This window comes from Tamandua tetradactyla, chromosome 22 (genome assembly GCF_023851605.1).
Source record: "Tamandua tetradactyla isolate mTamTet1 chromosome 22, mTamTet1.pri, whole genome shotgun sequence".
Taxonomy (NCBI): domain Eukaryota; kingdom Metazoa; phylum Chordata; class Mammalia; order Pilosa; family Myrmecophagidae; genus Tamandua; species Tamandua tetradactyla.
In genome coordinates, this window is record NC_135348.1 from 37,817,990 (window position 1) to 37,843,606 (window position 25,617).

Below are 25,617 nucleotides of genomic sequence, written 5' to 3' on the forward strand. Positions count from 1 at the left end.
TTAAATTTTAAGATACGGTATTCAATATTTATACTCAATAGTACTTCCTATTAAGGCTCCTTTATTAAATTACTGACTTCTATATTTATGTTAAGGCATACACTCTAGAGAAATGTTTAAATAATTTACTTTTTGTAAATATTTCTAAAATATTAATAAATAAGTAATTCTAATTTATTTATAAGTATTAATAAATAAATCATTCTAATTTACATATACAATTGAGCAGGAAGAAGCACTTGAGTAGCTGGGCAGCACAAGCTCTACGTTGTCATCCTGCATCTTCCATATAAAGTCACCATTCTGTTGTTTCAAATCTGTATCCCTCCTGGTTCTGTGGACTGAGCACAGTGATAGTATAGGAATAACTATCTCATGACGTTATGATAAGCATCAATTGTGATTTACTATATCAAGTCGTTTGCAAAAAGTATATTGAGTACCCTTCTTACTATAAGACATATGACAATTTTGGGGAGGGCACAGGTTTACAGTATGAGGCATAGTTTTAGAGCAAAAAATGTATTTGCACTTAAAATCAGACACTTCAGAAGGTTCTTCTATGCCATATATCTACAGTTTTCATTTTTTCATTTTTTTCTGTAGCAAGTTTATTTAATTTCAGCTAATTGTGCTTCTGACAGCAGTCACATCTCATTACAGGATCTTCCAGATTTTGTTGGCACCTTCACACTTGATCACAAAATCATGCCCGTTTCTTTCATCAAGCAATCCATAATTATCTGAAAATCAGCAGCCTGCTGTTAACAGAGAACAAATGAAATGAGGAAAGAATAACATTCTCTTCCATACACATGCCTGGACATTCTTCAGTGACATCTGATGTAATTTCAATACAGTTCTATGCTGATACTCTTTTACACACCTATGACTTAAATCTTTAATTTTTTATTCTTCCTCAAAGAATCTGCTTGTTTATATATGCATTAAAAGCTGCATGATCCTTTATTCTATTCAATAGAGATGATGCAAAGTATTTAATGATATTTAGTTTTACTGTTTTAGGTAAGGGAAATAATATGGCTCTTTAATTAAGTGGGATGTGTGTGTATATATATGTATATATATATATATATTTAATTAAGTGGGGTGTGTGTGTGTGTGTGTGTGTGTGTGTATATCTGCCTTGAAAAATGGAATTAATAAACTATTAATTGTCCATTCTTCCCAATATCAGGATAGATTTCTAATCACTCAGACCCATAAAATCAGCACAAAGTCTGGGGAAATTGTTCTAATAACTTAAGGCCTATTTGAATGCTATCGCTCAAACTATTTTTAGCTAAAGGAGTTACTGTGTTGGAAAATGCACTGTTTCATATTTTAATTGTGAAATATAGCATATATACATATACATGCATATGCATATACGTATGCTATATATATATTTTTTTTTTTTTTAGAAAAAAACAGCAATTATCAAGGTACATTTTAACAAGTAGTTATAGAAGAAATTTGAAAGTTTGGTTTGTGTTACCACTCTACAAATTCTGTTTTTTCCTTCTAGCTGCTCCAAAATACTGGAAGCTAAAATATCAATTTAATGATTCAGCAGTCATACTTGTTTGTTAAATCCTGTCTTCTCTGTTATAACTCCTCCTTCTCCATTGATCCTTCTCCCACCCTATACGGATCTATGGGCAACGCCTATCCTGACTTTTTCATCTTGGAAAGAGGTGTCCACAACGTAGGCTAGGGGGATGGAATTAGTTGATGTTCTTGGAAAAGATAATCCCTCTGGGCTTCAGGACTTATCTGTCTTAGGAACCCTCCAGAATGTACAGGTTTTAGAAAAGTAAACTTAATGCATGAAACTTTTGTAGTGTGTCTCAATTAGAGCCCTAGTTATTCTTTAGGGCTAAGAGGAATGATGTTGGTTGGGGGGTGGCAAACCATGGTAATTAGCAGTATCTAGCTGAAGCCTGAGTAATAGTAGCCTACAGAATTACCTCTTGACCCTATTTGAACTCTCTTAGCCACTGATATCTGATTTTATTGCATTTGTTTTACTGCTTTTGGTTCAGAAGTCATTGTCAATCCTGTGGTGGCAGGGCTAAGCTCATCCCTGGGAGTTGTGCCCCATATTGTCAAGGAGACTTTCACTCCTGAATGTCATGTTCCATGCAGAGAAAGGCAATGATTTTCCTTGCAGAACTGGTCTTAGAGAAAGGCTTATTCTTAAGCCTAATTGTAGATTGTCTTAGCTTCTCCATTACAGAAATAAGTTTCATAAGGACAAACCTCAAATTCAAGTTCTTGGCCTATTTTCTTGGGAGTCCCTAATGTTTAAGAGAGTACCAAGGGATTCCCAGATGGGAAAATTTAATAGCTCCATAGTTTTTTCCCAGTCCCTCTGGGGACTCTACCAATACTTTTTAATTGTCTACCAATACTTTTTTAATTTAATTGTATCTGAGTATTACATTAAGCTGTACAGAATTACAAGCCTCATTCCTGTTCTGGGTCCCATATGTTTGTGTTGTTTAAATGAGCCATCCAGACAGGTTGATTTGATTTGTGTATTACAGAAAATCTAGGTTCTAGACATGGTAAACCTCTCCACCTTTGGTCTAATACAATTGCTGAAGCTCTAGAGTACACATGCTATTATCTTTTTTCCCCTGTATTCTGATTTGCCTTACTCCCAACCAGATCAGCTACATTTTTATCTCTAATTGAAGCCTGATCTCTTTTTCAGTTACTTAAACAGTGGTTGTATATAGCAATGCTGATTTTCAGAGCTGCAGAACTTCAGCTCTGAGTCTCAGATATCACAGAGGTACCCAAAGTTCCAGGGGTAATACCAACGTACACACATATGGCACAGCATCTCAGAATCTAGAAATACATTTACAACTCTGGACTAAGTGTGGCTGCTATAAGAGTTTACAATATAGACTCCAATTTTCTTAAAAGTATTTTCTAAAAGTGACCCTACCGTATTTGCTGTTTTGTTTCTGGCTTATTTTGCACAGCAGAATGTCTCCAAGTTTCGTTCACTTGGTTGCGTGCCTCATGACTTCATTCCATTTTGTAGCTGCAGAATATTCCATCATATGTACACATCACAGTTCATCTTTCTGCTTCTCAGTCATTGTACTCCTCGGCCCCTTCCAGCTATCAGGCAAAATAAATAATTAATGTCTTACAGGGTCCTCACTTCATTATACAATAGCAGCACTCTCAATTTTAGACAATTTTCATTGGTCCAGAGACCTAGAACTGATAAACACAGCCTCAGCAAATAACAAATCTAAACCTCCCATCTCTTGTCACTACCCCCACAAATTATTCACCCCTGGTATTACTGCGATACTGTTGATAACTTCTTGTTAACTATAGGCTAAAGCATGTTATATTAGTTTTCCCCCATACTCCTCTATTATTGACTCTTCGTACGAGATAAATCATTGAAGTAATTCATGCAAGAACTTATTTATAATTGTAGAGTTACTTAGTGGGATACGTGACTCTATACAATCGTGTTCAATCATATTTGCTTTCAACATGGCGATTTTACTTATAACCCCACTAACAAACTACTGTCACTTCTATCCATTCGTTTAAGTTCAACCTCATTGAACTTCAACCTCATTTAACTTCAACCTCATTGGGTTCGCTTATCTCTATCTTAGGTGTATCTTTCTGTTCCTCATGTTCTATATTGTAAGCCTCTAAGTTTACCTTTGCCAGCATCATGACAGCAAAATCATACAGTATGTACCCTTTTCTGCCTGTATTATTTCCCTTAGCATTATGTTCTCAAGGTTCATCCATGTGACCGTATGGCTCTGGACCTCATTTCATCTTATTGCTACATAATATCCCATTGTATGTACACGCCACATTCCGTTTATCCATTTTTCTGTTGATGGGTACTTGGTTTGTTTCTATCTTTTGATAAGTGTGAGTAAGAGCCATTATGAATATCAGTGTGCAAATGTCTGTCTCACTGCTTTCAGCTCTTCTGGGTATATATTGAGAATTGATATTGCTGGGTCATAGGACAAGTCGACATTTAGTTTTCTGAGGAACTGGCAAACTGTCTTCCACCACAGTTGTACAGTCATACAAAATTGATTCTTGAATCATGACTTATAAAAAAAAAACACATAAGTGGTGTTTGCTATGGGAAGTTATTATGTCATCTACCTACCTTCACAATATGCGGTTTTTAAGTATACGCCCGTATTTCTTGCAGGCAACCAGATTAATATCCTTACAATTGACTTCTGTAATGGTTCTAGATCTTCTACTTACCTATTTCCGTATTAGCATATCTACATGTCATTTTTCCAAATCTAACACCTTATTTCGCATTCAGTGTATTTAACCATTTGGGTTTCTGGGTGCCTCAAATAGTATTACCATTTTATCTAAATAGTATCAGGTAAAGAACTTCACAAAGGGTGCATTGTTGCTCACCTTGTTTTTTCAACTAATCTTATATTCTCTATTCTTATCCTTTGTAGTTTTAAGTTTTATGAAGCATGGTAGCCAAAATTAATTAGGTATTAAAATTTATAATACTGCATTATTGTTTTCTCTAGCATTTATAGAAACACACAATTTATAAATTAAAGATTATGAAAGGACCAATTGTTGAATTGAATGATTATTCATCATTGCAAAATTGCCTGTCTCTCTAACATCTCTCAAGTGTTGATAGCAGAATAAAGTTGTTTACTTAAGATACATTTGCTTCAGGCAATGGGGGAAGAGGAACTGGCATACGTATCGCAGGGGTATCATACAATAATAAACCTGGTGGATATTGCATCAGCAGGTGGTAATGATTTTCTACTACGAGTTCCGTGTTCCCCAGTCAAATACCCAGATTAAGAACATTGTACTAAGAGGTATTGCATAGAACCAATGAGCTTGTCTTTCTAAAGTCTTTTCTCAGATCGATTCTCCTTTCAAACCCATTGTTCTCTTACAAACTAATATTAAAGTAGATTACCAATGTTTGTTATTTTTTTAAATGGCATTTTTAAATCCTAAACTACATCTAAAACTGCTGCAAAGTTAGTTGTATTTAATTTCATTACTCGAGGCTAAAAATTTCATGTAGTTTTCTTTATAGAGCAAAAGGTGCTACTATTTCTCTAAACCTAAAGTAACTGGTAGCCAAGGGGCCGTGTGCATGGGTCATAGAGGAGCACTGCGCTCAGAGGGAAATCTGATAGAAGCACCACCTACTGCATTTACATATATATTCTCATTTTCAGGCTGTTAATTTCCTCTGACAATTCTACTTCCTGTGGTATTTCACTTGCTTCATTTCTTTAATAACTTTAATAACTTCCGTTAAATTAAGTTTGGGCTTAATTTTTGTCAATGTTTTATTCTCCCTTCTTTTTATTTGAAAATAACTTACTTCGGCTATTCAATGGAGACCTGGGCTTAAAATGTAAATCAAGATGACTGCTTTTTAAGGAGCTTTAGAGTATTTTCACTAATTCTACAATATCATATATATATATATATATATATATATATATATATATTAACATGGCACCATAAAACCGGCTTCCTCATATATGTTCAGCTTTATCTTAATTGCATAGAGATTTGAGAATCAAGGTTTTGTGTTCAAAACTGCTATAGAATGTATTATAACATTTTTGGTCAGAACACAATCTATTATATGCATAGAGCCAGGACTTTGAAGCCACCTGCGTTTGTGATGTATTTCACATAAAACTACAGTGAGTGCAATAATTGGGGAATGCTCTATGTGTCCTTTTAATACCTTCAAAAGACTTATGTGAAGAGACACAAAGGAAATATCTTATAGAAAGAAGTAAAGAACAATATAATTCCAACCTCTTTTATGTGCACTAGTCTGAGTGTTTGAGAACTCTTTATTTCACATGATTATTAAAATAACAATTTTATTATTTCATTATTAAAACTTAGAGTCATCACACAATACACCCACTGTACTTTAATCTTAAATAAACATGATAAACATTTTATCCTCTATGCAGTGTATTGTTTCATTGTACCAAAAAGTAAAATCCCTAAATCACCAAATCTCCCAGCAACACACATAAAAAACATATTTGTACCACAGTTTAAATGGAGTAGTGAAAAGAACATTAAACCATTTGAAACTGAAATATTCATGAGACTCTCATAAAATAATGAAACTAAATATTTTCAGATGTCCTAAAGGAACAAGAATCAAGGAAACACAAGAATAATGAGAGACTATTCTATTTTAAACTTTATTCTTTTTCTTCGCTTTTCCTCCATTAGATGATAACATACAATTTAATGCCACTGCAGTATGAATAGAGTGTGACAAGCTCACTATTCTATGATAAAAAACTCACAACATTTGATGCAGTTTAAGTCTACACTTTTAAGGATATCGAGAGTTCACTTGCTTGGCCTTAAAGGATTTAACTGTTAATCTGAAATATGGGCAAAACTTTCTTGATCTACATAAATATTGAAGAATATGCACTATATCTTTGAGTAAAACATCACAAAATCAATATCAACCTTCAGTTATATTAATACAAAATCTTAATCGGATAAGTACCTAATTTTTAGAAATTATAACTCATAATGTCTATAAACATTCCACTGCAAATACTAATTGGTCCTTTGGGGAGTTATTTCTACAGGTTTACATGTTGCTATTTTTAGTTTTAAATCAACTACGTAGTTTTAAATATTGTCTATTTTAAATAATATAGCCATGAGGTAGAAAATTTTAAAACTTCATACGATTATTTAGGGGATTAATGAGGTCATAAATCTCTAACAGGATAACTACGTGTATTTTTGTATGCTCAGAGACATTTAGAAAAATTATATGCACGTAAGCTATTTTTTATTATTCTACCATAATAAAATGCCTTCTGTTCTCTTACACCATTTCCAACCCTGAATGCATCCTATCATACATATTTAGCTGATTATAATTGCTTGTTTAGCTTTCTATTTTTCGTGTTAGACTACAAACTCTCTTAAGTACATAGGTGTTGAATCATTGTTTCCCAAGTACCTACCTCAGATTTAGCATAAAGACACCAAATACATATTTGTTGGATGAATTAGCAAAAAAATACAGTGTATGCATTGCATTGCTTTTTATAAAATATTTGAGTTCTTATGATAAAATTAATCCAATCTTCATTTCTTTATATAATGGTATATTGCTAGGTTTTATTTTTAAGAATAATATTGTGCCAATGGCAATAATCATATATTTATTCTTTCAGTGAAAGATGAGAAAACTATCTTTGTGTTTTGAATACATGCATCTGTCTATTATAGACACAACCATTCTTTACTTATCTGGGAGAATATTTATTGCATATATTCTGATGTCTTTGGAAATAACTGCTTAAGAAAAACTTTCCCAACAAAACACATTAATATTTTGCACATAAATTCAAAGTGATTTTATTTTTCTTATCTCCAAATAGGTCAATCTTCTAACTAGTATGTTCCTAAAGAATGAAAAAGAAAATAGGGAAGGTAACTTAAGGGCATGTTTCTAGAACAAGTATAGATAAAAATTTCTCGTAAGTATATAGAATTTGAATTTCAATTTTGTAGAATTTCTCTAGAATGTATTTTCATGCTTATTTTAGAGCTAATATAATTAATAGATATCATAGTTAACTAATAAAATAGTTGACAGTTCCCTCTTCAGTAGTAAAATTAGATTCAAAGTCTTATACCCTGTTAGCTAGTATATATATATATACATATATATATATATATATATATATGTATATATATATATATATGTATATATATAGAGAGAGAGAGAGAGAGAAAGAGAGAGAGAGAGAATTAGGAATTTCTGCACTATATTGAATAAAAACTTAAAAAGATGAAACGTTCAACTGTTTGAAAGTATTAATCTCTGTTTAAAATAGCATAGGAGATATTAAATGGTGGCCACTTTTTTTTTTACAAAAACTATTTTATTTTGAAGAATAAATGCTAAGATAGCCTAGGATTTTCTTATTTTTTACTTTTTTTTGTCGTATAATATAACACATATACAAAGCAAGGAAAGAAAAAAGCAATAGTTTTCAAAGCACCCTTCAACAAATAGTTACAGTACAGATCCCAGAGTTTGTCATGGGCTACCATGCCATCCTCTCAGATATTTCCTTCTATCTGCTCCAGAACGTTGGAGGCTAAAAGGAATAAATATTTTGTTTCATCACAATTGACTTTTTTTTCTTTTTTGTGTAAAATAACATATATACAAAAAGTAATAAATTTCAAAGCATAGCATAACAATTAGCTGTAGAATTGATTTCAGAGTTTGGTATGGTTATAATTCCACAATTTTAGGTTTTAATTTCTAGCTGCTCTAAGATACTGGAGGCTAAAGGAAATATCAATTTAATGATTCAGAAATTGCACTGGTTTGTTAAACCCAAACTTTTCTGTATAACTCCACCATCACCTCTGATCTTTCTCCCACTGTTTAAGGGTATTTGGGCTATGTCCATTCTAATTTTTTATGCTGTAAAGGGCTGTCAATAAGATGGGGTTGGGAGATGGAACTAGCTGATGTTCTGGAAAGGCTGGACCCTCTAGGCTATCTGGTCCAGGGACCCATCTGGAGATTGAAGGTTTCTGAAAAGTTACCCTAGTGCATGGAAATTTTGTAGAATCTTATATATTGCCCTCGGGTTTCTTTAGGATTGGCAGTTCTTCAGGATGGTTTTGGTTGGGGGTTGGCAACATATGATAGGTAGCAATGTCTAACTGATACTAGCATAAAAGTGACCTCCAGAGTAGCCTCTCAACTCTATTCGAACTCTTTCAGTTACTGATACCTTATTTGTTATACTTCTTTTCCCCCTTTTAGTCAGGATGGCATTGTTGATCGCACAGTGACAGGGCCAGACTCATCCCTGGGAGTCATCACTACACTCACACTGTCAGGGAGACTTTCACCCCTGGATGTCATGTCCCACATAGGGGGAGGGCAATTATTTCACTTGTAGTCTTGGGCTTAGAGAGAGTGAGGCCATATCTGAGCAACAAAAGAGGTCCTCCAGAAATAATTCTTAGGCATACCCATAGATAGGCTATGTGTCTCTGCTACCTACAAAAGCTTCACAAAAGCCAGCCACAAGCTCAAGGACTTGACCTATTGACATGGGTGTCCCTAATGTTTGACACAGTATCAGGGGTTTCCCTGGTGGTAAAGTTTAATAGTGCCATATTTTTTTCTCCCATCTCTCAAGGGACTTTACCAATATTTTTTGATTGTATGCTCAATGTATTTTAGGAAGTATCCAGGTTTTATACTAAACTATACAGGATTAAATGCCTTCTTTCTTATACGGGCTCCCTGTGTTTCAGCCTTTAATGATCTATCCACAAGGTTGAGTTAGATTATATGCTACAGAAAATTTAAGTTCTGGACAAAATAAACCTTTCTTACTTTGGTCTCAAAGAGTAGGCGAGGTTCTTAAATATTGACACTGTCTCCCTTATCCCTGTGTTATGAATTACCTTAATTCTGACCTGGTCAGCTTTGTTCTTATCTCTAACTACATCTACAAAACGTTATACATATATAAAACAGTCCCTCAAAATCCATTAATAATAGTTACCACTCGAGACTAAATGTAGCTGCTATAAAAGCTTACAATCTAGGCCCCTGTCTCCTTATAAGCATTTTCTAAAGGAGACCACAAAATAATTGCTTTTTTGTTTCTGGCTTATTTTTCCTCACCAAATGTCTCACAGGTTCATTGACAATGTTGCATGCCTCACGACTTCATTCCTTTCTGTAGCAGCACAGTATTAGATCACATGTACACACTATTGTTCACCAATCTACTTCTCAGCCAGTGCATCCTTCAGCCACCTGCATTTATCAGGCATCATGTATAACGTCAAAGTCCACAGTCCATCAGCCCTCTCAATTTTAGATAATTTAATTGTTCCCAAGAGAAAGTAACCAATAAACCCACCCTCAACAAATAGGAAATCTAATCCTCCCCTTAACTCTTGTCCCACCTTTCATTATTTACCCTTGGTATTGCTGTAATACTGCTGATATTTACCTGTTAAATATAGCCAATAGCATGTATGGTAGTTAGATTCAGTTGTCAACTTGTCCAGGTGAAGGCACCTAGTTCTGTTGCTGTGGACATTAGCCAATGGTACGTGAACCTCATCTGTTGCTGATTACATCTGCAGTCGGCCAGGAGGCATGCCTGCTGCAATGAATGATGTTTGACTTAATTGGCTGGTGCTTAAATGAGAAAGCGGAACATAGCACAGCCCAAGCAGCTCAGCATACCTCATCTAGCACTCGCAGCTCAGCCCAGGCCTTTGGAGCTGCAGAAAGGAATCACCCCGGGGAAATTTGTTGGAACCCAGAGGCCTGGAGAGAAGGCCAGCAGAGATTACCCTGTGCCTTCCTACATAAGAAAGAACTTCAGCTGAAAGTTAGCGGCCTTTCCTCTGAAGAATTAATGAAATAAATCCTCTTTTATTAAAAGCCAATCCATCTCTGGTGTGTTGCATTCTGGCAACTAGCAAGCTAGAACAGCATGCAATAGCAGTTTTACCCCTATACCCTGAACTTAAACATTTTGTATGAGAAATCTACCCTATTGAAGTAGTTCATGGAAGAACTTATTTATATTGGTAGTATTAATCAGTGGGACACATGAGTTCATACAACTCCTTTTAATCATGTTCACCTTCAATATGGTAATATTACTTATAGACTTACTAGTGAATCACCTTTACTTCTATTCCCTTATATTTGCCTTCAATCTCATTAGCTAACTCTTCATCCATCTCTAGCTTTTATGTATCTTTAAATCCTGTATATTCTGTATTATAAGCCTCTGATTTTACATTTACCATGGCCATAAAAGTGTAGTCATACAGTATCTCTTTTTTATGTCTGCTTATTTCACTCAGCATTATGTCCTCAAGGCTCATCCATTTGTCATGTGCTTCAGGATGTCATTTCGTCTTACTGCTGCATAATATTCCATCACACGTATATACCACACTTTGTTAATCCACTCGTCTGTTGATGGGCACCTGGATTGTTTCCATCTTTTGGTGATTGTGAATAATGCTGCTATGAACATCAGTGTGAAAATGTCTGCTTGTGTCACTCCTTTCAGCTCTTCAGGGTATATACCAAGTAGTGCTATTGCTGGATCATAGAGCAACTAGATATTTAGTTTCCTAAGCAACTGCAGAAGTGCATAAGTGTCCCAATTTCTCCACATCCTCTCCAACATTTGTAGTTTCCCGTTTGTTTAACAATAGCCGTTCTTACAGGTGTGAGGTGGTATATCATTGAAGTCTTGATCTGCATTACCCTTATAGCTAATGAAAATGAGCATCTCTTCATATGCTTTTGAGCCATCTGTATTTGCTCCTCAGAGGAATGCCTAAACATGTCTTTAGCCCATTTTATATTTGGGTTGTTTGTTCTTTTATTGTTGAGTTGTATGATTTCTTTATGTATACAGAATATCAAACCTTTGCCAATATGTGATTTCCAAATATTTTCTCCCATTGAGTTGACTACTTCTTCACCATTTTGAAAAAGTATTTTGAGGTACAGAAGGATTTGATATTGAGTTCCAATTTATCTATTTTTTCTTTTGTTGCTTGTGCTTTGGGTATAAAGTTTAGGATACTTCCTGCCATTGCTAAGTCTTGAAGATGTTTCCCTACATTTTCTTCTAGAAGCTTTATGGTACTAGTTCTTATATTTAGGTGTTTGATCCATTATGAGTTAATTTTTGTATAGGGTGTAAGGTAAGGGTCCTCTTCCATTCTTTTGGTTATTGATATATAGTTCTCCCATGTCCATTTATTGAAAAGACTATTTTACCCCAGTTCAGTGAATTTGGGGCCCTTATCAAAAATCAGTTGACCATAGATTGGGTGGTCTATTTCTGCACTCTCAATTTGATTTCACTGGTCAATATTTCCAGCTTTGTGCCAGTACCATGCTGTTTTGACCACTATGGCTTTATAATAGGTTTTAAAGTCAGGGAGTGTTAATCCTCCCTCTTCATTCTTCTTTTTAAAGATTTTTTAGCTATTTGATGTCTCTTTTACTTCCAGATGAATTTGGTAACTAGCTTTTCTAAGTCTTCAAAGAATGTTTTTGGAATTTTGATTGGTACTGTGTTGAATCTGTAGATCAATGTGGGTAGAATTAACATTTAACTATATTTAACCTTCCTATCCATGAGTAGGGAATATCTCTCCACCTATTTAGATCTTCTTTGATTTCTTTTAGCAATGTTATGTAGTTTTCTGTGTACAAGCCCTTTGTGTCCCTACTTAAGTTCATTCCTAGGCACTTAATTCTTTTCATTGTTATTTTGAATGGATTTCTGTTCTTTAACTGATTCCTCAGTTAGGTCATTGTTTATATATAGAAATATTACTGGATTTTGCACATTAATTTTACATCCTGCCACCTTGTTTATTAGCTCAAATAACTTTGTTGTGGATTTCTCAGGATCTTCCAAGTATAGTATCATATCATCTGTAAATAATGAAAGTTTTATTCCTCCTTCCCAATTTGGATGCCTTTTATTTCTTTGTCTTGCCTGATTGCTCTAGCTAGAACTTCTAGTTCAATGTTGAATAATAGTGGGGACAGAGGGCATCCCTGTCTTGTTCCCAATCTTAGGGGGAAATATTTCAATCTTTTACCATTGAGTATGATGCTATCGGTTTTTCATATATGCTCTTTATCATATTGAAGAAGTTACTTTTGATTCCTATCTTTTGAGGTGTTTTTATTAGAAAAGAATGTTAAATTTTGTTGAATGCTTTTCAGCATCAATCAAGGTGGCCAGATGTTTTTTACTTTTCAATTTGTTAATGTGTTATATTATATTAACTGATTTTCTTGTGTTTAACCATCCTTGCATTCCTGGTATAAACTGCATTTGGTCATGGTGTATAATTTTTTTAATGTGTTGTTGGATTTAATTTGCTAGTATTTTGTTGAGAATTTTTGCATCTATATCCATTAGAGAGATTGGCCTATAGTTTTCCTTTCTTATAGCTTCCTAACTCAGTTTTGGTATTAAAATGATGTGAACTTCATAAAATGAGTTAAGTAGCATGCCTTTGCCCTCAACTTTTTAGAAAAGTTTGATCAGGATTGTTGTTAGCTCTTTTGGAATACTTTATAAAATTTCCCTGTGAAGCCATCTGGCCCTGGCTCTTCTTTGTAGAAAGATTTTTGATGACTGATATTGAATCTCTTTACTTTTGATTGGCTTGTTGAGATCTATTTCTTCTTCAGTCAGTGCAGCTTGTTTGTGTGTTTCTAGGAATTCCATTTCATCTAAGTTGTCTAGTTTGTTGTCATACAGTTGTTCATAGGATTGTTTTATGATTTCTTTTATTTCTTCAGGGTCTGTATTTGAAATAAAATAAAACACTCCACCTCAAGAGCAGTAAGCTAAAGAAGAAACAATGTTTTCTTCACTTCAAACTGAGTTGCAGTATTTCTCAGGATGGTACATGATGACTTGCATCAAATTTACCTGGTAGTGCTTGTTAAAAATTTAGAATCCTACATCTTACATCCAAATCAACTAAACAATAAATTTAAGGGGAAGGGATAAAATGGAATATGCATTTTAAATAAGCTTCACACATTTTCCAAAAAATTAATTGGAAATCAGTTGAAGAATAAAATTCAGTTGTTGCAACAAAAACACTTTAATCCAAACTAAACCAATCAGCCAAACCACCAAATAAATAAAAAACACAAAGATGCACAAACAAAATTTATATTTCTAATTGTCCTGAAATAACTCTGGGTTACCTTCTAATATGGCAGTTGACCAACCACAGAGTACCTTTTTTTTGTTTGTTTTGCTCACAATATTGTGTGAAAGGCTAGAGTAAGGTGCTCTGAGCAGGCCAGGGGCATCAGTCAGTTTGAATGAAGTGATGGGTCAGCACCAAGCCATAGTCAAGATAGCCCAGTGGAGAGTGAGAAAGGAGGGGCTGAACAGGAGTGGGACCAAACCCTATTTCTCAGAAACAGCAGAGATAACCAGGTGGAGAGAGAAAGCAGGGTTAAGCAAGGAGGGTAGAAAGTAAAGTTCTGTGACGAGCCTTAGCCTAACACATAAATAAAAGCCAGTATATAAAACCTAAGGATGCTTCAAACATGCACATCCCCTCTCTGGGGTATGTGCACACTAATTTCATAAGCATGTACTCTTCCTTGGAAAACCTTTGTATTCCCTCTCACATGTACTGACCTTTCAATAAATTTCACTGCTTGCTACTACTTTTGCTCTTGTGCCTGAATTCCTTCTTGTGACAAGAAGCCAAGGCTAGAACGAAACTTGGCTCTGGCAGAGTTTCATTAACAACTTTTTGGTGAGCCAGCCAGGAGGACTGTGTTCATCTTTCTTATGTCAGGCACCATTCCATGGGAATTGTGTTTCATAAGTCATGCCCCTTGACTCATGCTGCACCAATTAACCTTTGCTCCTTGCCATTCTTTTCTGGTCACTCTTCCTTACTCTTGTATTCTTTATAGCCAATTTATTTCCCCCCAGGGGCCTGGGTGACATGTGTGAGTCCTCTGAAACATCATTAGCTCATATTTCCTTTTCCTGTCTTCTGTCTTCCTCCTGTCTGTGTAGGTTGCTTACCATGAATTTCTCACCAAAGTCACTCTCTTTCCTTCCCCAATTTAAATGCATTCTCTCTTCTATCTTCCCCTCTTTTATCCCTTTGCTGCCATCTGCTGTGTCTAGATATTTGTTCCTTCATCTCCTCCATTGTTATTTGCCCTTTATGCAGACTCAATAACTGGGTTTGCATTAAGACACTTCCTGTGTTGCAGAGGTTGTAAATTTCCCAGGGGACCATCCTCATAGTCCCTGGAGAGAGATTTATTCTTGGTCATGACACCTCCTTTTCTTTTCCCTTTCCCCAGGGGAAATTCTTCTTGATATTCTTGCTCACTGCTTCTTTTATGTATGGCCTGTGTATCATTCCTGTAAAGACCCTTAGCCAGTCTTTATAACATCAACCTTCTCCTCCCAAAGGAGAACACAGGCCTTAGTCAAATGAGATGCCTATCCCTTCATGTTCTTTGTTTGGGGTGGTTTTTAGATTGTGTCATGCACACAGCTTACAAAAGGACTTTCTGTTCCTGGGGTTGGAGAATGAGTAGACCTTGGCTCATAGTCCCCAGAGTGAGGAATCTAGCTCATCGGCCCTCTGAATCCAGCTCAGAGCCACTGGGTAAGAAGCCTGGCTCACCAACCCTCTGAACCTGGTTCAGGAGTCAAGGGTGAAATCAAACCAACCATTTTCTGAGTCTAAGGCTTTCTTCCCCATGGGGACACCTGGGGGTGAAAAGGTGTTGTGGGGTTACACTCACCTGCAAGTTACCTGGGGCACTGGGCCTCGATCAATGAATATCCCCGCATTCCTCTCCTTTCAGAGTATGGACAGTGTGACTAGCATCTTTTCCTGGGCTACATCCTGAAAAATTGAAATGCTCTACCAAACACAGAGCTGAAAGAGGAAAAGTCTGTCTCTTGTTGAAATGTTGGTTGCCATCAGTACCATTGGAATGTGGAGAATAGAACTCTCAGCTTTAATGCCATTCTCTAAGTAGATCTTTTTTGCAAAAGGGGAAGAAGGGAAATATTTCCTATTCCAGCCTTATGTGGTCTTATTTCAGGATAAAAACTTGCAAAATAGCTTTTTTTTTATTTCAGGGAAAGAAAGAGGCATGTATATTTGATGACCCATTATTAGCTAAGCTCCCCCCATAATAAAACCCCTGGGGGATTCTGAGGTAATCATCGCCCAAGTCCAGACTCTAAACCCACTGGACCTGATTTCTTATAGATCTTCCTTTAAAAGGGGAGCCTCTTCAGTCCCCTCCTCAATCAATTCTGGTCAGTAATACTCACAGTGAAAGCCCCTACCACCACCCCTCCTAAAAGAACGAGAAAAGCTCGGGTGGATGCAGAAGGCACTCTCTCTGAAAGGTAGCTAATGAGAACATGGGAGCTATAAGTGTGTACGTCCCTTATCTATGACAGATCTAGCACAGTATAAGAGACAATTAGGGAAACTTTCTGAGGATCTCTCCAAATTTATGGAGGAGTACAAAAATCTATTCCTGACTTATGAGTTTACTTGGGGAAACATCCAAGTCCCTCTCTCCACCAGCTGTACTCCAGAGGAGAAATGGAGGATCTGGACAGAAGCCCAAGGACAGGCAGATAAGTTGCCAGGGACACAGCCTACACAGTATTGGGCCAGGGCTGAAGCTGTTCCTAGCATAGACCCTAATAGGAAGTTTCAGAGGAGACAATAAGACAAGAATGCAGAAACCATATGGTTACTTGCTTAATAGAAGGTATGAAAAAATATATTATCAAGCCTATAAATTACAACATGCTACAGAGCATGACACAGTAAGGCAAGGGAAATCCTGCTTTGTTTCAAGGGAGACTAGTAAAGACTATGAAAAAAATATAGCAATATAGATCTATTTTCTGACAAATCATGTTAAAAGCCTACATTAACATGTGTCTGCTTCAGATACAAGGAGAAAACTGCAAAAATGTCCTCAGGGCTCCAAACACCTATGAATGACCTCATGTGTACTGCCTTTTCTGGTAACAGCTGGGACAGGACTGCAGAGGAGGAGAGAGTAAGGAGAGACTGGAATAAGGTAAGGTTCATAACTTTAGCACTGAACTGTAAGCAGCTACCTCAAGACCACTTGAGGCTGAAGCCACCAGAAACCTGTCACTGGTGTGAATTCTGGGTGCCGAAGGCGAGAATGCCCCCAAGGATGGAAGGAGCCCTGAGGAGGGAGAGGGCCCCCCAGGGTCCTGTCATGATACAGGAAGACAGGACTCTAGGCCCAAGAGTACACCAATCCCTCAAGGGGGGACAACTTTCCCAAAGCCCTGTTGACCATCGTCTACTAGGACTGAAGGGGCTCAGGGCCAATGGCTCTCAGATCTTGCTGAAGAACATTGAAATTGTCAAGCCCTGGGTGTCTCTTGACATAGTGGGTAAGACCATTAATTTTTTTAATTGACACAGGAGCTGCATATTCTGTCTTAACCTCTCATTCCAACCCTCTCTCCTCAAAGACCTGTGCCAGGATAGAAACAGATGGGAAGTCTCAGGCTCTAACCTTCCTCCCAACTCTTTCCCACTGAACTGGTAGTATTCTCTTGAGTCATCAGTTCTTAATAATACCAGAGTGTCCCAACCAGCTTCTAGAAAGGAACATACTAAGTCATTAAATACCCAATTCCAAATAATTGGCTGTCTGCCAAAGCAAGAATGTGAGCGCTCCCTTAAAAATATTGAAGCATTAAGTATGATGTTAACTGGAATTGAAAGGCACTCTCATGTCCCTCCCCTGAGACTTAAAAGATCAGGTGGACCCCAAAGTCTGGGAGACAAGCCTGCCTGGGAAGACAATTCACATCCCTCCTATTGTAATCCAGTACAGAAGAGACCTTCCATTCCCCAGAAAAGACAGTATCCCCTTAAGCAGGAATAGTTTAAAGATATTCAACCTCCCATCCAAAATTTCTTCAAGGCAGGCCTTCTCATTCCCTGCCAGTGTCCTTGTAATATTCCCATCCTACCTGTTAAAAGTCAAACAGGACCTACAGATAGTGCAAGATCTTTGGGCCATAAACCACTATGTCATTCCCCTCCACCCATAGCTTCTAACCCTTACCTTTACACCCAGATTCCCAGTTTCCATTTGCCTTTGAGCAGCAGGGGCCAGGAGAAGCAATCCCAACCCAGCTCACATGCACAGCCCTATTCCAAGTGTTCAGAGATAGACCTCATCTTTTTAGGAATGCACAAGCTCGATCTAACCCTCCTGCAGTTTCTTCAATGTGTGGATGATTTATTAATAGAAATCCTAGGAGAGGGACCTCCTTCAGGGCCACAACTGCCACTTTAAATTTCTAAGTTGAACAAGGGCATTGAGTTTCAGCTTCTAAGGCTTAGATTGCCTTGCAAAACTTCTCTATCTTGAGTTTATTCTCACCCCAGGGGAGCACTCTGTCATCAGAGAGAGTCCAGGCTGTACTCAGATACCACCACTAGAGACCAAGAAACAATTAAGATCCTTCCTGGGGATGGCAGGGTATTGTAGAATCTGGACATGCTGATTTGAGGAAATTGCACACCTTCTGTATGATGTCACTGGGGGACTAGATAATGCCCCCTTAGAATGGGGAGCAGAACAGGCTACAGCCTTTACCTCACTCAAAGTGCTCTTACCAGCCTGCCTGTCCTGCCAAACTTAGATAAACCCTTTTTCCTACATGTAACTAAAAAGAAAGGAGTAGCATTAGGTGTCTTAGCACAAAATCTTGGAGGCATTTCCCCACCTGTGGAAAACTTTTCAAAACCATTATATGCCCCAACCCAGGGATGACTGCTCCATCTCAGAGCTGTAAGAGCCACTGCTGTACTTACAGAATAAGCCACCAAGCTGACATGGAGACAAACGCTAAGAGAGTATACATATCACCAAGTCAGAGATATTTTGGAGGCCAAAGGACATCAGTGGCTTTTAAATAATTGGTTCCTAAAATATCAAGTCCACCTGCTACTATGCCAGAGGTTCAAATCCAAGTCTGTACCCGTAAACCTGTAATCACAGACCAAGGGCATGCACCCCTCAAGCACTGATGCATGGAAACACCAGCTCAAAATTATTTTAGGTGGCCAGAACTATAAGACCAGCCCTTATATAACCCAGAGTTGGAATGATTTACAAACAGGAGCAGCTTGGTAAAAGAAGGAATTAGAAAAGTGGGATATGCTATTGTCTCCCTGTAAAGGAGTGAATCTCTCTCCATCCTCAACCGGCATCATCTCAACCATCAACCCCGATGTCCCAGGTACCATCACTCTACTAAATTGGACATAGGGGAATCCAAGAAACTGTAGGTAATATTCTCAGTATTTTCACAGCAGGCTTGGCTCCAACTGTAACTCCATCGTTCTCCACACCACTTATTTAGGAAAACATTTGCTCTCTCTACACCAAATGGCCCACAATAAAAATTATACTGGGGCTAAAATAATGGGATCATCATCATTGAAAAACTAAACTCTACAGAACCTACCCACACCCCGTACGCAGCTCCCATTGAGGAGCTAAACCATCCTCTTCCTAATAATCCAAGTCCAGCAACGTGGCACCCATGGAGGAACCAGCCTTCAAACCAGCAGGCAGTCCCCACTGTAGGATTGTCACCACATCTTCTCCCAGAGAGTGAAATCGTCTTCCTGTGTGGGTAAGCCATATACTTAACCCTTTCCCCTCTATGGGCAGGCCTCTGCACACTTCTTTACCTTATCCACACTGTCTCAGTGGCTGAGAGCAGCAAGAAATGCCTCTGCCCTTTGTGACATCACACAGACTTAATAAAAGAGCCCTCCCCTTACTAATAACCCTCTTGCAATGTTAGGAATAGCAACCATCACTGGAATGGGTACCAGAGGCATGGTTAGAGTCCAGCAAGTGTATTTTAACTTATTTTTAGAACTTTCAAAAGGCTTCAACTTTAACCGGTCATTCCCTCCAACTGCTACAAGCCCAGATATATTCTCTAGCTGTCATAGTATTACAAAAACTGCTAGGTCCTAGACATGTAACCACTGCCCAAGGAAGAATTTGCCTATTTCTAACTGACAAATGCTGCGCTTATGTAAACAAATCCCATGCAGTGGTTAAAACCATTAAGGACCCACAACATCAAGCAGCAAAGCTAAAAGAAAATGTTAATAAACCCTGGTCTTTCTCAGATTTCCCTAACCTACTATTATGGATTCTTGTCTTCTTAATGCCTCTTGTTTCCCTACTTGTCCTCCACTTATTTGGACCTGGCTTGTTTAATCTTCTTGTCAAATTTGTCTTCAACAGGCTGCAAACTTTCCAAGCTAAAGTCATGATGACTAGGCTCCCAAACTAAGACCAACTCCTCTCTGCCTCTACCAATGATAAAAAAAGTTTTACACCCCAGCAGGTAGGGGTGACCACCCATAAAAAAGCAGGAAGAACTTCTAGAAGCCTGTCTTTTGCCTCTAAGCCTGCTCTTAAGGCTAGGGAGTATTGCTCTCAGGTGGAAACTGAGGCAGGCTAGAGTAAAGCACTCCAAGCAGGCCAGGGGCATTGGTCAGTCTGAATGAAAGATGGGTCAGCACCAAGTTATAGCCAAGATAACCAGATGGAGAGTGAGAAAAGAGGGGCTGAACAAGAGGAGAGCAAACCCTACTCCTCAGAAACAGCTGAGATAGCCAGGTGGAGAAAGAAAAGAGGGTTAAGCAAGGAGGGGAGAATGGAACGTTCCACCACTTGCCTTAACCTAAAGCATAAAGACAAGTCAGCATGTAAAACCTAAGCATAGCTCAAGCAAGCTTGTCCCTTTTCTTGGGCACACCACACAAATTTCTTAAGCACATATTACTTCTTAAAAACCTTCGCTATTTCCACTCACATGTACTGGCCTTTCAATAAATTCATTGCTTGCTACTCCTTGTTCTCTTGTTCCTGAATTCCTTCTTGAGACAAGAAATCGGGCCTAGAGCGAGCTCGGCTCTGGTGTTGGCAGAACGTGGTAGTTTGCAAGACTTTTTCTAACAAATATGTTGCCTTTGGGTAAAGTAGAAACATCATTAAGAGAGGACACAAGAACATGACATTAAAAGGACCTTAGGCTAAATTTCATCCTCTACTTTTCCTATTGGCTGAAATGTCCGCAGTCATACGTTGATGCCCTAAAACTCCATGACCCCAGTTGCTTAACTAGTAGTGACTCACTTGATGGTACCGCCTTGTTCTACACTAAGCTATTCTTCAGTAGAAAATACACTGCTGTATTAAATGATGAAACACTAATCTATACTTCAGTAGAAAATATAACAAACTATTTGCACAATATAAATCCTAATGAAAGTTATGATTATTACAATTTAAAGTAGACTTTTTGCATCATACCATGCAGAATGAACTCTTACCTTATTCATAAATTATCATTCGTGGGGTGATAAATATGAATAAATTAAATTATGTACCCTCTTCATGTAGTAGATTGTCTTCTGTTCTTATGGATATATTACAAGCAAGTAACATAGTGATTTCCCAGCTTGGTATGGGGAAATAGATGTAAATAACAAAGGTACTTTTGGGGGAAAGGATGCACATAACACAAGGGGACTAAATATGAAAATAAATAAGGCACATTAGAGAATCTTTTTGAAAAAAATGAGTTCCCAGAGAGAACATATGCCTATATATGAATATGTATAATATATGTATGTGTAAGTATATGTATATTATATACGTGCATATTTATCTAATCTATCACAATCTTTCTATCATCTATATTCCCCATATTTATGTCCCCCAGTTTCTATCCCCTAGGCCATGCTCCAGATTGGGACCTATGCATACGCTGACCTGGCCAGGACAGAAGTAATACAGACAGCTTAGCTGCAAGGAAATCTAAATAATACTCAAAGAGAGAAAAGGAAGTCTGTCTGAACCAGTAATAATGAATTCCAATGCAAAAAAAAAAAGCATAGAACAAAGACAATTCATAAGAGGAGAACAGAAAAAAGTTTGTCATTTTCGAAGTCATTATCAAGCTAAATAGTCCCAGTGTGAGGCCATGGAAAAGGCCAGATGTTTGGATTCTGACAAATGTGTTATAATGAGGTTTTATTTGGCTTGGTGGGGGCTTGAGAACTTAACAAGTCTAACTGAGACATCAGTTCCAACCAAATTTCTACCATTGTGTTCAAGATAAATAAACCAATGAAATTTTAAATATCTTTAATTCTGCCTTTAAAAGTTAGCAAAATAATTACTACATATCATATGCCCATTGATTCATGAATATTGAGCACCATGCTCCCATATGTCCAGGAAATATAAAGTAAATGTGATTTTTTTACTTATGCATTTTATTTATACAATAAAGAAAAATGAAACAATCTGGATCACTTTTTGATTACATTTTTGTTGATTGAGCCCTTAATTTGAAATCATTTTTTCTTGTATGAGTAAATTTAGTTATGATCATCTACACTAAATTTTTATAACACGGTGTGGAAGAAATTTTGACAATAGGTCAAAATCAGTGCTAGGAGTAGGGTACTGCCAGGAACCTGATCTTCAAGCCAGTGCAGTTTATACTGAGCGCTGGGGTAACTTTGAGGCTGAGAATAGCTGACATTTTTCCCTCCACTTACTGCTGGCAGCGGTTAGTAATTGATGAGGTGAGGGACTCAGGGTGTGAGCAGGTGACACATTTTTCTTATCTTCCTTGCTTGCTTTAGGGCTTTCTTCCATGCAGCATTGTTATCACTCAGGGTAGAAGAGCCAATATGGACTCACACGCACTTACTTATGTCTCCTCATCACAATTAAAGCCAGTGGGTAAGCAAACTTATGGTAAGTTTACAGAGCCCACAAACTTTCAGCGCATTCTGATTCAATAAAGTCTCCCTTTTTTTTTAGCGTGGAGACCAGAACATTTCTTTTTTCGTTTTTAACTCATTAATTAAAAACTCAACATTTTCCTCTGATTTAATCTTTCATTCTCCTACACAAATGCCTCCAAACGCCTCCCTGCTCTTCCCTAAGGTGGAATTAAATCATCAATTGTTCTATCCCTGATTGTTCTTTACTCATTTTCATGTGGATATTTTAATTATAATTTCATTAACATGAGGAGAGGGTCTCATTTCCATGGCAACCAGGAGAAGAGCTTGAACAGTACAATCTCATTTATATTATAAAATCCATTTAGTCATACTTAAGCTCTCAAACTGTGTTCACAGCTCATCTCTCCCTTGTAATGACAACACTGCAAATACTCTGCAATATGCAAGGTTCTTATGGAAATAATCTTATCTGGTGAGAGTGAGGATGGAAATGGCAATTAGGCAGAATTCTGCATATGTATATATATATATATATATAATGTTGTACCATGCAACCATATTAATTATTTAAAAATCAAGTTAAAATTCTACTTACAATTTTTATAGCTCAGATTTCTTTATTTTGCCTTATTGTGATTTTTAGTACCTTCAGTATAATGTTAACATGGTTATCATAGGAATAGTAAGTGACCTTCTTTTACTCCTGACCTATATACCATGAATGATTCTGGTATCCTCATTTCAAGCATGATTCTGGTTTGGAGTTGAGATTGAGTTTCTCATGTTAAGTAACTACATATCTAATCTCAATAAATCATGATTTTTGAAGGAGAATGGTTATCGAATTTGGTCAAATATCCTTTTCATATCCATGGAGATGATCATATCTTAATGTCAAAATGCATGGACTTTGGAACCAGGCATTTTGGATTTGCAAGCCTACTTCATCATCTACTGGCAACATACTGTTTGAAAAGCTATTTAATCTGGCTTTACATCTGTTTCTTCCAATTTCTTTTGCAAAATAGGTGTAATATGAACCTACCTCCTGAGATTATCCTGATGATTAACTTCAAAGTGCTTTGAACAGAGTCAGATATGCAGTAAGTGCATGCTTTCCCTTTCTTTGTAATTATTATGATTTCCATAAAATATTAAAATAATGATCATACAAATATATTCCCTTATTTTTAACTACTCTGGCATTTATATAACCAATACCATTTGATTATGAAGAGTCGTCCTTTTAATCAAGCGATGAATTCGGTTAATATTTTATTTAATATATTTGCATCAATATTTATCTTTGTTTTCAAGGGCAGCTATAACAAATGGTCACAAAATAGCTAACTTCAAACAACATAAATTTATTCTCTCACAGTTCTGGAGGTCAGAAGTCCATAATTAAGGTTTCAGCAGGGCTGTGAACCCTCTGGAGCCAATAGCGGTGACCTCATTCCTTGACCTTTCAAGCTCCTGGTGACTCCAGGAATTCCTTTGCTTGCAGCCACATAACTACATCTCTGCCTCTGTCATCACATGGCCTGCTTCTGTTTCAGGTGTCCCTCTGGCTTTCTTATATGAATTTAGAGCCTACCCAATAATCCAGGATGGCCTCACCCTGAGATTCTTAACTTAATTATACCTGTAAATGTTTTGATTTCCAAACAGCATTACGTTCATAGTTTTCTGGAGAGCATATCCTTGGGAAGCCACTGTTCAGACCACTATGATATTCATAATCAAGATTTTTCTGAAATTTTATTTGTTTAGGTCAATTTTGTCAAGTTTTGGTTTCAGTAATGTATTGGCTTTTTAAAAATGTTTTACTTTTCATTTCACTGCCTGGAACAGTTTAAGACAGTTTAAATCTCATTTAAAAGTATTCTTCTTAAGGAGAATCCCTCTATGAAATGATTTTCCCAACTTTTTCAAACTCATTCTTATTGATTGACCAAAATGGCTTATTTTAATATATTAATTATTTCAGTTTTCTCTGATTTTAAGATTATCTGCCTCTCACACCTTCATATTTTGCTTTTTAAAATTTATTAGATTAGGGTGGGCCAAGGTGACTAAGCAGGCAGAGTTCTTGCCTGCCATGCCAGAGACCTGGGTTCAATTCCTGGTGCCTGTCCATGCAAAAAAAAAAAAAAAAAATTAGTTTAGCAATTTTATGCCTTTTTTGTTTTTCTTCAAAGCACAGCTTTTACGGCAAAATAATTGATGTGTGTTAAATTTAATGTATGCCATCATTCCAATAAAGGTCACACACAGTCTAAGGCAGTCTTTAAAAGGCCTTCATGCATGCATTGCTGAATCTTGTCTTTTATTTTCTAAATGCAGTGGTTATTGGGGTCCCTGCTATTAGTAGCACCTCATAGGCGGGGTCTAGTAATCCCTGTAAAATCTGTGTATTTCCTTCTTTCAATGTGATAATGAGTAAAAAGTCCCTTTTGGAAGAGAGGAGTAAAATATAGCATCATTTAGGATTCTGAGTCTATAAAATAGCTCAGGTCTTGGAAATCAGAAATAAAGCTGTGGATCTGTATTGTTAAGAATGTACATAAGTTGTTCAATGGAGCCAGAGTTTTTAGTTTGTTTTGTTCATTTCAAATTATAAAGATTGATTAAAACCTTAGTAAGCTGCCATTGTGTTCCATGGCTTGGCACTAGCTCTTAGGCTCTGTAGACCTTTTGGTTTTAATGTTAACAAAGCTTTTTTTTTGAACAGACATTTGACTTCTACTGTTCTGTGATCTCATAATCTCCAAGAAATTAGGAAGACCGTTTTAATGATGACTTCTCAAAGACTGTTTCTATCATCAACTGTAAAGTTCTCAAACAATACTGATATTATCTTTCCATTCCTTGCTGAGGTTGGTATTACTTAAAGACCTCTTGTGTTAAGGATCCATAGCTAAGAGCTGAGGGAAATGAGTCAGACAAGAAAATTCTATCCCAAAGTTTTAATCTTCCTAAACGTTTGGATTTCTACTGCTACATTATACTAAGGAAATCCTGGCATTGAGACTTCATATAATAATGGCTACTGTTGAGTTCAAGCATCAGTCAACCAGCCACGAAGACTGTTAGAGTCAA

At 36.9% G+C, this 25,617-nt stretch overlaps 2 long non-coding RNA genes across 4 annotated transcripts; one reads left to right on the forward strand and one right to left on the reverse strand.

The window, feature by feature from the left end:
* Positions 1–230: 230 nt before the first annotated feature.
* Positions 231–19,555, reverse strand: LOC143666326 (uncharacterized). 3 transcript variants are annotated; one of them, XR_013167529.1, is made up of 4 exons: positions 19,191–19,552; positions 15,437–15,540; positions 2,960–3,138; positions 231–341 (listed from the first exon to the last, which is right to left on the reverse strand). It is a non-coding gene; the product is annotated as an uncharacterized LOC143666326 (long non-coding RNA). The 3 variants fall into 3 exon arrangements; XR_013167530.1 differs by lacking the exon at positions 231–341 and adding an exon at positions 535–761 and having other exon boundaries at positions 19,191–19,555; XR_013167531.1 differs by lacking the exon at positions 15,437–15,540 and having other exon boundaries at positions 19,191–19,545.
* Positions 18,225–25,617, forward strand: LOC143666327 (uncharacterized). Its single transcript, XR_013167532.1, has 3 exons — positions 18,225–19,361; positions 23,544–23,618; positions 25,250–25,617. It is a non-coding gene; the product is annotated as an uncharacterized LOC143666327 (long non-coding RNA).